The sequence below is a fragment of the Aulonocara stuartgranti genome (genome assembly GCF_965226115.1).
Source record: "Aulonocara stuartgranti genome assembly, chromosome: 1".
Lineage (NCBI taxonomy): Eukaryota > Metazoa > Chordata > Actinopteri > Cichliformes > Cichlidae > Aulonocara > Aulonocara stuartgranti.
The window spans coordinates 11,407,517-11,420,647 of NC_138939.1; the positions used below are offsets into that span (position 1 = coordinate 11,407,517).

Sequence of the window (13,131 nt, forward strand, 5' to 3'; positions counted from 1 at the left end):
TCAGTGTGTTAAAAGAATAGCTATCAGATGTATTTCTCAACCCTGCTATTAAACCCGAATTTATTATTGTTTGGTTAGTAGTTATTGCCATGAGCAACAAGTCATTTTTATATATCTTCTAATTTGCGTTTAAACAGATGGAGCACTTACAGCATACCGTGGTAAGTTCAGAGAAAGGTAACAGGTAATGCACAAATCGAGATTCTAGTTGCCAAATACATAGTGTTTGCTGTACCTCTGCAGTGACCCTGAACCTGCTTATTTTCTATTTTAAAAGGCATTCCTGCATGCTTCAACTGTTTAGCGTGACCTCTCCCTGCAGTATGTAGTGGGCTAATTTAGCTTGATAACAGTTTCAGCCTGAAGGATCTGCTGATTCTTTTTGTTACAATGCTGCACATGCTCAATGCAACAACAAAGAAGTCTAGTCTCTGCTTTTTTTCCTCCAGAGTGTGTGATGAAGGATCTATGGATGGAATTGGATGAGAAGATTATTTTAGCACAAAGGATGAATGAACACATAAGGAACAAGTTATTAACACTGTGCACAATGTGTTGGAAATAGCAGATGCATTATGAGAATGCATTACGAAGTAATTATGAAACGTGTAACACGGAACTTTATCTCATGTGGACATCACTGCACGTGGGTTATTAATCATATACTGGAAAAATAAATAAATAAATGAAAGCATTCCAGAGATCATGTACACAAACAAGCTATAACCCCCCCCCCCCCCCCCCCCCCCCCGTGCGTATGGTTTTTATTGTCTGAAACATAGGCCTACAAGGTAAATAGTTGTTAGCTCATAAGGTGCTTATATTGAGTTCTCTTTTGTTTTTATTTCCTCCAAAAATGTAAAAATTCTGGAAGCTTAAAGTTGTGATAAACCTCTGGAGTCAGGCTGTGTATCCCCAACAGACTTCACGGCACATTCATACTACAAAGTTTATGATGCGGTGATGGCATATCCTTGTGACTGAAAAGACTCCATTTGCAACACAGTTAAGCAGTAATGTGTAGTATAAGCATGGATATAAAGTGCTGGGGATTAGACTTTAACTTCAGTCTATAATTTTCTCTCCATGCCTCTGCTGACAACTTCACTTACTTGCTTTACTGTAAATGCTGTCTTATAGAAGCTATTAAAAAGTATGATGACTATAACAATAACTATGATTTTCTGTGTGGGAATGGTAAGCAGAACATGATTTGTTTATTTTAGATTAACGGTTGCCCAGGAAGAATCGCACACACAAACTGAGTAATAAATGGCATTGTAATTTTTTTTTCTGTTTCATTGCACACTATCAGCCAGCAGTCACAAGTCAATTGAGAGCATATCACCTGATCAACAGAGAGTTGAGTCATTTCAAAGCTCTTTGAGGTGCTTTAAAAGAGAGGCTGCCTCAGTAGCATCAGGTGAGGTTTTATTACTGTACCTCAACACCTGTCTGAAATGATGGTCTGGGTAATTGAGGGTCAGACTGAAAGAGGGCACCCTCCAGCCTTGTCTGTAACAGAAAGGCAGAGTGACGGAAAAGACAGGCAAGGATTATCTAGCACAGATTTGTGTAAAAACTATTAATGAAGCCCCCCCTCAGGAGTGGTGATTTTTCTGTAGTATTCAGCACCACCTGGTCTCTTGATTTATTTATTGTAGCTGGGCACCTGATTTCTTTCTCCCAAAGTGAGTGTCTTTTCTCTCTTACGGCTAATTAAAATTGTACCAGAACATTAGTACTGTAACATTTTTTCCCAGATCTGATGTTTAATATGTTGTTGAAAATTTCAGACAGAGGTCAAAATCAGCAAATGTGAAAATTTAGGTGTGAAATTGCCTCTGATGAGGAGGGTATATTTACCACATGTTCTAATCACTCAGTTGGTCTTTAAGCAGATGTTTAACTGGAATTGCTTGTTTTGATGCGCATTGATGGTTTTCTGTGTGGAAAGATTTTTGTTAGCTGTCTAGTAAACAGATGGGAATTACAATTCTTTGCAAGTCTTACATAAAAGTGCATCTTTAACATGTTTCTAATGATGCCAGTAGAAAGGGTATCTGGTTTTCCATATGCATTACATATTTTAGTGTTTACCAGAAAGTAGAAAACAGCTCTGAAATATGCTATCAGTAGCAATGCAGTTTGTACATATGTAAAAAATAAATCAGGTGTGAGTTACCAAAATAAATGAGACATAACACCCTCACTGGGTTCATTTGAAATGCACGCAGTATGAGTGAATTTTCTGTGGATCACTTCATTACGCTGTGTTCAAGTGGCCTCTCTCCATCTGTTCCTGTGCCACCCGTTCTTCCAGGAGTCATTTTCAGAGCAGACTGAGAGAAGTTTGCAGTGCTTGTTCGTTAATTATGCAGCATCCAGCGTCTAGCATAGCTTTGCTTTTTTTTCATGGGAAAATCTCAAATGTTCAGAGGTGCTATTCAAACAAATCTAAGTGTTATTTCTTTCTCAACATGTCACAATAGATTTCCAGCCCTCCACTGTGCAGCACTTTCAGCACTGAAAGCGGTTAATGCCAGTTAGGAAGTCTCAGCAATTATCAAAATGGCCTTGCATGCTGGCTTTGTAAGTAAAGGCTTCACAAATATTGTTTTAATGCAGTTAACTCCAGCAGTTTTGCAGCTCCTTCTTACTCTGTATCCTCTCCTTATTTCCCCTCAATTGAATTCTCCTCAAGCCGAGAAGAGGGAGGCATCCAAGCCACTCATATTTTTGTGATATGGTTTATCTTATCCCCCAGAACCTAATTTATCATCCCCGACTTACTCTGAAAGGACATATTTACCAGATTCACTAGCAAAATTGTCCAGTGACTTGTAAACTTGTGCAGTCTCTTCCAGACATCTTTATTCACTACTGGATAAAATGGAATTCTGGGAGCATTTTAAAATTTGTAATGTACTGAACATTACCCTGCTGTATGTGAAGAACATGCAAGTATTTCATATCTGCTCAGAATGTTGCTTGGCTTGAGAGTTTAGACTTCATTGAGTAAAAGCTTCGGGAAGAAATTTACACATGACATTGTTTGCTTGGAGTGTGATTAGGGTTGCGCATCGGGGCAGAGTAATGCAGTACCATTGATAACAACTTAACCACAGTGTCTCTGTTTCAAAACGGAGCAAACTACAAACTAATTTATGAATCACTTTAATAAAGCTTAACATTTTTTCAGCTGCCCTTCAGAATATATTTTTCCAGACTGTGTGAACTTAGGTTAATGCAGAGGAATAGATGCTGCATCATTCCCCCCTAATCATATGCATGAAAGGAGACGGGGCTGCTTAACAGAGGGTTTGCAAACGTGATTCAGATGACAAATGAATATCCGTTACTCTTCATGTCAGATAATATGCACACGCAAGCAAGGTCTTGAAAAATCTTGTGTAACATAAAAAGTGGATGAGAGACAAGATCCAAAGCATTGTCTAGTCTCAGTTTTGTTTTTTTGTCTTGTCAGATCCCCCAGTTTTTATTTTATTTACAGTTGAATAAAAATGTTTTCAAACATACAAAGAAAATCTGTTGATATAACAGGTGTGAAATACTTCCGTTGTGCTGCTTTGCCGTTAGCGTCCCCCATGTTTCCTCAGCTCTCCTGCTAGGTGTGCTAAAGAACAACAGTGATTTGAACAGTTTATCACATTGTTACAGTATCTTATTTATGGTTTTGAATCTGGAGCAGATAGTTATCTGATCCAAATCAGTGCAGTTTGGTGCATCCCTCTAATCACAGCAGAGTCAATGGTGTCGCTGATTTACGGTATGATATATAATACATTAAGTATCTTGACAGACCTAATTTCAGCTTATTTATCACATCAGAATTTTCCCCCTAAAATCTGTATTGACATCTTACCCCAGAAAACCTATTATCACCCAGTGTGTAACTGAATCATTGTGCCACTGATCTTGGACCGTTCTGTGGGACATGTTACAAAAATTAAAGAAGACCTACTTGAGATCGGTTAGCTTCTCATGCATTTCCGTTGTACAAAATTCCATAGTACTTTGTACTAGCCAAGTATATTGAGCATGGTCGGGATTTGAATACAGTTCACTCTGCAGACCAATGAGTCACTGGGCAGAAGACATTGCAGACAAGCTAGGGGGACCTGATTAGGGTCAGGCCATCTTGATTGCTCAGATGTATTGCTTAGTGTTGGCACAGGGATAAATGTCCTTTGAAGTGTTCGCTGGAAGCATTTGGTGTAATTATCCTGTCATGAGAGGGGCTATAAGCTTGAGACTTCATTAGGCACATGCCTGCTGCTTTTTCATCTTTTCTCAAAAAACACTCATCTTTATGGAGGCCTTAAAGTGCTAAACAACGCTGTGATGAGCGTACGGCCAGTACCTCCTGACAACTCACTAATCAAAAGCATCATTACAAACTTCAGCACATAATGGGCCTCATTTATCCCTGTGGGGCTTTAGAAGAGGTGGGCTTCTGAAGTCCCTGTAGGCCTGGGCAATCAACCACTTTCTTGGCCAAATTTAGGTCATTAGACTGTTAGACTGGACTGTCTTGTATTCGAACTCTATGGCAAATTTGGAAGGTTTATCATATCATACTTCGAGCGGCTATGGGTTGTACAATCAGTGAGGGAGGAAAATGGGAAGATTGTCTTCCAGCAATAGGGAGGTAGCAGATGCAGCATGTGTTGGTGCTGGCAGAGCACACTGATCATTTATTGAGGTTCTCCTTCATTGCTTCTATCCGTGTTGAGAGGCCTAGTGCCGGTAATGACCAGAAAAAGATGGTAGGGCCACGCTACGGGGCTCCTCAGTCTGTCTGCTTCCTTGAGATAGCAGGTGGATTAGGCCTGTGTACCGTCAGGTCATGCTGGTCACATGCAAGGAAAAATGGATCATGTGAGTGCAGTCAGGCCACACTGACCCATTTTAATGACTCAGAGTTTTTATTAGCAACATGGTGTCTTTCTGTCAAAGGCCAGTGAAGGTGTAAAGCGATAGTAGTTTATATGTGTTTTTGTGGGTTGGGTTGAAGGGTAAATGTATTTGACCTGCACTGGAAAATGGGGGGAATCTCTTGGGCAGAGGGTAGAATACCACAAACTGCAAGTCTGTCTCCATGCCAGCCAATAAGCAGATAATAAGTGTATCCCGACGAGGGGGAGATGGGGAAATACACAGTCCATTCTATAGCTGCATGCTTATCCCATTTTATGCCAATGACTAATCATAATTTCAATGTTTTAAATAAATTTAGATTTAGCGTACTTACAGTTGATCTGATTTGTTACAGTAACAATTTCTCATGTAATTCCTACTATGGCAGTAAATTGGTGTAAACATGTTACTACATTAACATATCACAGCAGAATATAAACACATTTTCTGGGCTGTCAAAGCTCATTTGCATCAGGCGATGTGCATAGTCGAGCAAACAGTTAATGTTGATGGAATATTAAATATATACCCATCTCATTACTGACTGAATTAATATGTTGAAATAATTGAAGTTGGGTGCATCTTGGGGTTTGAGTTATTTATTTGTGCTGTATTTTAGTGGAGAGCACCGACATATATAAGCAGCAACAGTGGTAGTCCAAGCTTTACATCGTTTGAAATGGTTTTGATCAGCATTGGCCAAAATAGTCAGGCAAACAAAGATGTATATCTGCATGTTAGTCTCCATCTTCTAAATTTGTAAATTCTAATAATCACTTGTAAAACACCTCAGAATCAAAATGATTTTATGAAAAGAAACAGGAAACAGATGCATGAAGGGGCGGACAGATTGAAAAGCCAAACAGAAGGTGAAAGACTGACAGGGAAAAAAATCATAATCTTCATGCAGTTTTATTTTTACTTTTAACTTATTTTTTTATTCTTCTGTCTGCTTTACTCCTGCTTTTCTATCCATCTGTGAGGACATATTCATACCTTTAAAAATATGTTCTACAATAAAACACCATTTGCACCTCTCACATTACCACTGACATGCAGATTCACACATTGCCATTGATCACCTGCTCTCTTTCTGTAATTAAAAGTCCTTACAATGCAGTCGTCTTTCCTGGGTTGTGGCTGAAAATATTGCCTAACAACACATCAGTAATGAAGCAGGAGTTACTTTTTTCCCCCCAACTCTAGGAGTGTAAATGGAATTGCAAACCCAGCACACCAAGTTGTTAAAAAACTAACTTGAAGACAAAGGGTTTTTTTAAACAGGAGACAACATGTTTTTTTTCTCTTTCCTTAAAAGAATCTGTGGTCAAATCTATCAGCTCAGTTAGTGGAGAAGTAGAACAGGCAGCTGTATGTGTGGTCAGCTTTTGAAAGATCTGATATGTGGATGTGTAAATCTCAATGACTCCACCCACACAGCTTGCTGTTAATCACCCGTGTATCATGTATGCCAGCAACTGAACTTTATTGCAAAATGTCTCATCTTCTGCCAAGACAATGGGTGGTCTATAAAGCCTTTATCATATCACAATATTTCAAGTACAGGTGATTACAACTTGCAGGCAGCAGCATTTATAAATGTATGCAAATTGAGGACATTTCCATCCTTCTTTTCCAATAAGCTACGGCCATTAACATACTACCTAATTTTAAGTGTCAATCTCTTGAAATAAGGTGCTGGGAGCAGCAGCATTATAGCGCAATAGTAGCAATACAGCACCTGTCTAAAACAGTAAATAAAATCAAGCAGCAACATCAAAACAACATAAAAAGGACGCCTTACCAAGTAGAAAGGTCTACTAACATGCACTGAGCGCAGGAGATTATGTTCCTCCACCTCTTTGTTGCTACGTTATTGGTGCAAAATTAGTTGCCTCATACTAGATAAATAAGTGATTTGTTAGGGTCAGTGTTTGTTAATAATCTTTGTTTGTGATTTAAGTGATTTTTAACAGCTTGTCATTGTATGGCCACAGAACATTTTCTATTGTATGTTTGCATGGAAGTTTAAAACAAGCCCATTGCTGATAATCAGTGTCAATAAAGTAAAAATGGTAATGTTTTTCTGTCCGATTGATTATAAATGTCAAACATTCATAAATAAATAACCAGTAACACTATCTATCAGGGGTGCAACAATATTCGTATCGATATCGAACCGTTCGATACAGTGCTTTCGGTTCGGTACGCATATGTATCGAACAATACAACATTTGTAATTTATTTTATCAACTTTCCTTCTGACGATGCTGTCTGTGTTGAGCGCTCAGTGAATCTGCGTTCGACTACTCCGCCTAGGCTGCACTGTCGAGCGCAGATCCACTGAGCGCTCAACACAGACAGCATCGTCAGAAGGAAGAGCGCAGGGCAAGCTAGCGAGAGAGAAGTTAAGCTCTCCTTGCAACATGGACCTCCCCCACCCTCATTCAGATCTGGCGTTTGGAATTATTTTGGTTTTCATGTGACGTATGACCCTGAAGGTAAGCGAGTCATGGACTAAAGTAAAACAGTATGTTGGATGTGCCATGCAATGCTCAATTACATGGGTGGGAACTAGTGTGTTAGCGCAGTTAGCTCGTTAACGTGTTGGCCGTCTAGCCCCATGCACGGGGCGATCGGTGGTAGCTCGTTAACGGAGATTTGCCGTGTTGTGGCGTTAAGGTCATTTCAACAAGATTAACGCTGACAGCACTAGTGGGAACACAACGAATATGACTGCACATTTACGCCGACATCATCCTAGTGCAAAGACAAGTGGAAGCATACAAAAACAAGCATGCTACTAACTTTAGCCGAGTCATTTAGACAGCTGTTAGCACATGATTCTCCTTATGCTGCTGAGAATATAGCCCAGAAGAAGCGGATAGTATAGCTTTTATTTTGGAAAGAGACATTTCTCTGTAATAAACTCTCTTTTCCAAAGATGAGTGATTCCTCAATCAGATACAGGGCTCGCAATTTTTTTCAGTCGGGCTACCAAAATCTATCTCTTCCCTGCCCGTAGGACGGAAAAATATATGTCAATGCTTTTGCATTCTTTCAGAAATGTAGCTGGGTAATTATGTCATTGGCATCGGTGAGCCACTGTCAATATGTGACATATTGAAATCGCGTTTGAATTTGCGCTTGTTTTTTTTGCTTTCAATTTGCAATCGTGCGAACTGTGTATAGAGAGCGACAGCACCGATCTGTGAGTGATGATAATTTGTGCACCAATTCCTCTGACATCGTCTTATTAATTGTTAGCTTACTATGCAAACATGACAAGTGAAATCTCCCGCAGCAAGCTTAAACATGTGAGAGGTTGATCGCGCAGAGACTCGCTGAGCTTATGTGAGTGCATGTGTAAAAGCAGCAGGAGAAGTTATGACAAATCAGACTATAAGGCAAAAAGAAAGTGCAGCTTTATGGTTTCATTGACAAACGAATATCTTTGGCTGCGATATGACGAGCTAAATAACCAGGGCTGCACATAAGTGGTCCGCAGGTGTGCATTCGCTGTCAAAATAAAAAACACGCACAAGGGTTAGGGTTAAATTTAAAAACTGTACTTTTGAGTTAAAATATATATTTATAATTTTAATAAATGACAAATTAAAAAGGCATGAACATTTTTTTTGTATCGAAAAAATATCGAACCGTGACACCAAAGTATCGAACCGAACCGAACCGTGAATTTTGTGTATCGTTGCACCCCTACTATCTATATATTTTTACATAATGCATCTGCCATGATGAAGTCTTGAACAAACATTGGGCTAAAGTACGATAAATCAACAGACTACTTGCTGCATGTTTCAGTTCACTGTGACTTTCAGTTCACTTGTTCTACATTTCATTTTGTTTTAACATAAGCTTAGTTTCCATTGCAGCTAAATGTTGTCTGACAATGGCTGAACTGTTCGGGGCTGAGAGAGCAGCAGCTAACCCTACTATTAATACAGGGCATGCAATCAATATGCCAGTGGCATTTCTAGGTTTCCTTGGCCTGCAGCGCTTATCTTAATGGAGGTGTGCTCCCATTTTCTTTTATAGTGTGAACACATATATCATTACCCAACAAATATAGCTAGATCTACAGGCCTTTGTGAAAACACTGAGGCACAGAGGAGAAAAAACCCCCAAAAACTAATGCAATTTATTTTTATTTTAACCTTCTCTCTGAGCCTTTATGGAAGCAATGATGGACCTCAGGAATATTCAATTGCTGTTTCACTTCTGCTCCATCTTCTTTGGCCTTTAGTGAAGATTGGCTATCCAGTGTTTGTGGCAGCATTATTACTCAGAACCATACCACAGAGGATGATGCGGTGTGCATTAGTGGGCAGAAACACATTTCTGTGGAGAAGCATTTTCATTCATCCTCCTTCAAGCTTACCTGGAGTTTCCTTGAAATGATACATGCTTAGTCAGATAGTACATTGTCCTACTAAAAGAGTGTGACCATGTTCAGGTGCAACTGCTATGCCAGCCAAGGATGAATAATTTGTAGCTCCTGAAAACTTTGCAGCTGTTTGAAAGCAAACTCATACAATATGGACAATGACAATCTTTGCCAGAATGACAAACGCTAACCTGCTAATCTCTATCATAATAAATCAAATCATCTTATGACCACATTTTTAACTCCTGTTGTAGATCAACTCTTTTTTGGGGGCTACACTGTTTACCTGGGGAAAGAAAGTCTCTTCTGACCTCTTATCAACAAAGCATTTTCATCCGCAGCCCTTTAACTGTGACTCACTGTCTGGAGGAGTGAGGTGTTTAAAATAAGCGTGGTATCTTACCTTCCCACAATAACCGCTATGCTATCCTATTTACAGTGATATATATTATCTAAAGGTGTTATTGACATAATCCTCAACTTTAAAATAGTTCCAAAAACACACATCTAAAAAAGACACATCTCATTTAGTACAAATACATTTCCACAGTAAATACGTGATCTTTCAAAAGAAATGTCTCTTTAATAATTGTGCTAGTTTCCCCTGAATCACAGATTGAAGCAGAGAACCCTCTGCACTGAAGGCTTCAAGATATAACAACATGTGCCTGCTCTATTAAGAAAGACACTGCAGATTAAATTTGTGTACTCGTAAAATGTTTGTTTGAGCTCTTACACCCAAATGAGTTTTACTTGTTGAGGTGCTACCACTTATGAACCAGAAAATGTGCCCATATCTCTGTGAAATCACCCTGGCTTCTGTTACTGTGTTCGCAATGTCCAGTGGAACAAATCAATGATTGCTCTCTTGATGACCTAGAGAGAGTTTTGACTATAATTTTTTTTTATAATAGAATTGTTCTTGTGAACATCCATTTAATACTTTTACCATCAAAGGTAGAGCCCAGTGTTTCTCTTGCAGGTGTGTAACAGCAGCATCATTATGCTGGAAATCAAACAAGCTAAGACCATGCACTTACACATGCTTTGACTGAACGATGATAGCGCCCCTCCTTCCCCACCGTGGTTATGAAGTAGGCCACAGATATTGGCGTGGCTTGCTCTCCTACCTCTTTCTCTCAAAACAATTTGTCATTGCTTCCAGGGTTCTGCCATTTCTATCTGTGACAATCTGTAGGGCGGTCGCCTCAGAGAGTGACAAAACCTGTCACAGTGCGTCACTTTCACTCTCTCTTTGGCAAGCGGCAGGACATCTTTGAGTTGGCAGCACCTTTATCAGATATGGCAGTTCCTAAAGCTCTGCCTATAACAGCAGGCAAGTTGGAGGAAAAGAGCTGGTGACTTTACAGAGACCTATTTGCAAACAAAATCACTGGGAGACATTTCCCACAAGGCACCATCTGGCTGCCACATATACCTGCCTCCATCACTCCCTTGCCACCACCGGGTTTCCTATTTATAGGAACTCTCCTGTCCACCCACCCAAAGAATGCATCTTGTAAAACAGCAACTAAAATCTAGCAAACTGTAGATATTCCTTCAGGCAATCAATCATCAGGGTGACAGATGTCAACACATCTCCCCCTTAATGTGTGGATAACATCTTCTTAACAGTCTGCTGTCGCTAACAATGGAAATGAACAAGCAGCCGGCTTCTTGCCAGACTTCGCAGAGATAGCAAGTCCAGCAGTGACCTTCTTTGTCATTATCTGAACTCTTCTCCTATATTTAGCTTGGCTCTAAGTCGCGAGACAAACTGTGAAAACGACAGAAACGCCTAAACTGAAGGTACCGTGTATGATATAATGTTTGTGTATTCTGGATTTTCTTTAGCAGAATTTGCGATGATTTTGGAAGTCAGCTGTCAACCATCATTGAAGTATCAGAATTATCAATAAAGCAATTAGTGTTTCTGTAAGCGTTGTAGGTTGCATTCTGATTATTGGTATTATGTTATTGAACGTGCATCCCCAAACGAGCACAGAATACTGAGAGCGAAACAGACGTGCACTTGCAAGCTTGTTAGACATTTGCAGTATTTTGATATGGTCCACAGTGACTACGTTTTGAATGCTTTAAGGACACTCACAGCAATGTACTACTTTGATTGGAATGCTGAAATGTTAAATATAATTAAACTTAAGCAAATAAAAACTGCAAAATTCATCCTGACTAATAGATGTTCTCTCTGCCTCCATGCACTCTTTATCATGTTTTTATCTGCACATTTCACATATCCTCCCCTTTATTTTTTTCCTAATCCAAGGTTTTATCATCTGAGAGCAATACTGAACTTTAAACAACTTCCAATGTAAAATACAGCCTATGAATTAGTCATCAAAATCCAGATGTTTTGTCATTGTTCCCCATTAAGTAAAAGCCTCTTTCTTTCTTTCTCTCTCTCTCAGTTTTGGATAGATTTCATCAAGCATCTCGTCAAGAGAACAATTAGTCAATGTGCATGGATCAGTTCCTTTAATTACATATTGAAATACTACCCATAAGCCCAAAAACATATTGATTACGTGCCTGAAATGAGGCAAGAATACATATATGTCCCCCTTGGAGAAATATCACAGCCTATTTTCTGCTTAACAATTCTCTTGATTTGTGATTTAATGTGTCTATCTCTTTCTGTGTGTGTGTCTCTTGATAATTATATGTTGCCGAGTTGGCAGGGAAACACGATGGTGTTTGGAGAAGCGTTACCTCGGTCACACAACCCCTTTGGGCAAAAGGAGCCTGGTAAACACATCTCACAAAAGTGAGAGGAAAGAAAATATTTAACTAGGACAGTATTTTATTGCATATTTAAATAAATAAATAATTTAAAGAATACATTTAAAATTAATATATGCATGACTCATTTGTTTTATACTAAGCCAGAAGTCTGCCCTCGTGCCCTTTTTGGCCTGTCAAGCTCAAATACGGCATAGTAGACAGTTTAGGGGCAAGAAATCCACGGCTACCCAACCCAAATATCTTCTGAAGTCTGAGGGGGAAAATGCTGTCTGTATTGACCTCTGTAAACTCTCCTGCTGAGTTCTTGGTCTTAGTCACTCATTTTGAGCCTCATTGAATAAAAAAATAAATATGTTTTTGTAAATCTTTAATAATGTTTGAAAATGGAGACTTAACAGTGGTATTGTTCAACTTGTCCATTGGCTACCAACTGGCCAACCACAATTGTTTCACAGTCAAACCCACCTCACCTTATCACATGCAGTTTTTTGCAACCAAGATGGTGACCTCATCTTAAAGCTTAAAGCTTAAAGCAACTTGTGATGTCACAGTAGCTATATCAGTCGTTCATACTGCCCCTGGTTTTGCTGTGGTATTAATAAAACCAACACAAACACACAGTGCAGCGGGGTTCCCTTTACCTGCATTCTCCAGGGACATTAAAAGGGGCAATTACAGCAGACAAATAACCAATGTACAGTGAAGGTGAACGACAGGAGAGGCAATTTCCCATTCTTTTCTCCTCTCACTTCATCTCCGTTTCATGCGTTGAATTTCTAGTCCATAAACACTGGGCCCATTGTACTGTGTTGACACAAATTGGAAAGAGTGAAGAATGGAGATGTATTGTTCTACGTAAAGCATATTCATCTTTTCAATAAACTTGGCTTTGGCAAGGGAAGAGAGAGTGCGAAGTCAGGCGCAGCATGTAATTAGTTGGTAGAGGTATGGTATGAGGGCCTTGTTGAGCCATCTGTGGAAAACATTTTTGAGGATCGTTCTGACTGAGATTTTGTCGCTTC

The 13,131-nt window shown here is 39.4% G+C and overlaps 2 protein-coding genes across 6 annotated transcripts in view; one reads left to right on the forward strand and one right to left on the reverse strand.

Annotated features, from left to right (window-relative positions):
- The window catches only part of loxl1 (lysyl oxidase-like 1), a 301,527-nt gene that overhangs the window by 122,371 nt on the left and 166,025 nt on the right, over positions 1–13,131 (forward strand). The window contains exon 1 of one of the 5 annotated variants that reach the window (XM_082536004.1): positions 6,942–7,442. The exons of the other annotated variants lie outside the window; for them this stretch is intronic. The gene's annotated coding sequence lies outside the window, so the exon portion shown is untranslated. Of the gene's footprint in view, positions 1–6,941; positions 7,443–13,131 lie in introns of those variants that run through there. 5 annotated transcript variants of the gene reach the window in all.
- insyn1 (inhibitory synaptic factor 1) overlaps positions 1–13,131 on the reverse strand; it is a 44,569-nt gene that overhangs the window by 4,750 nt on the left and 26,688 nt on the right. The gene's annotated exons all lie outside the window — the stretch shown is intronic.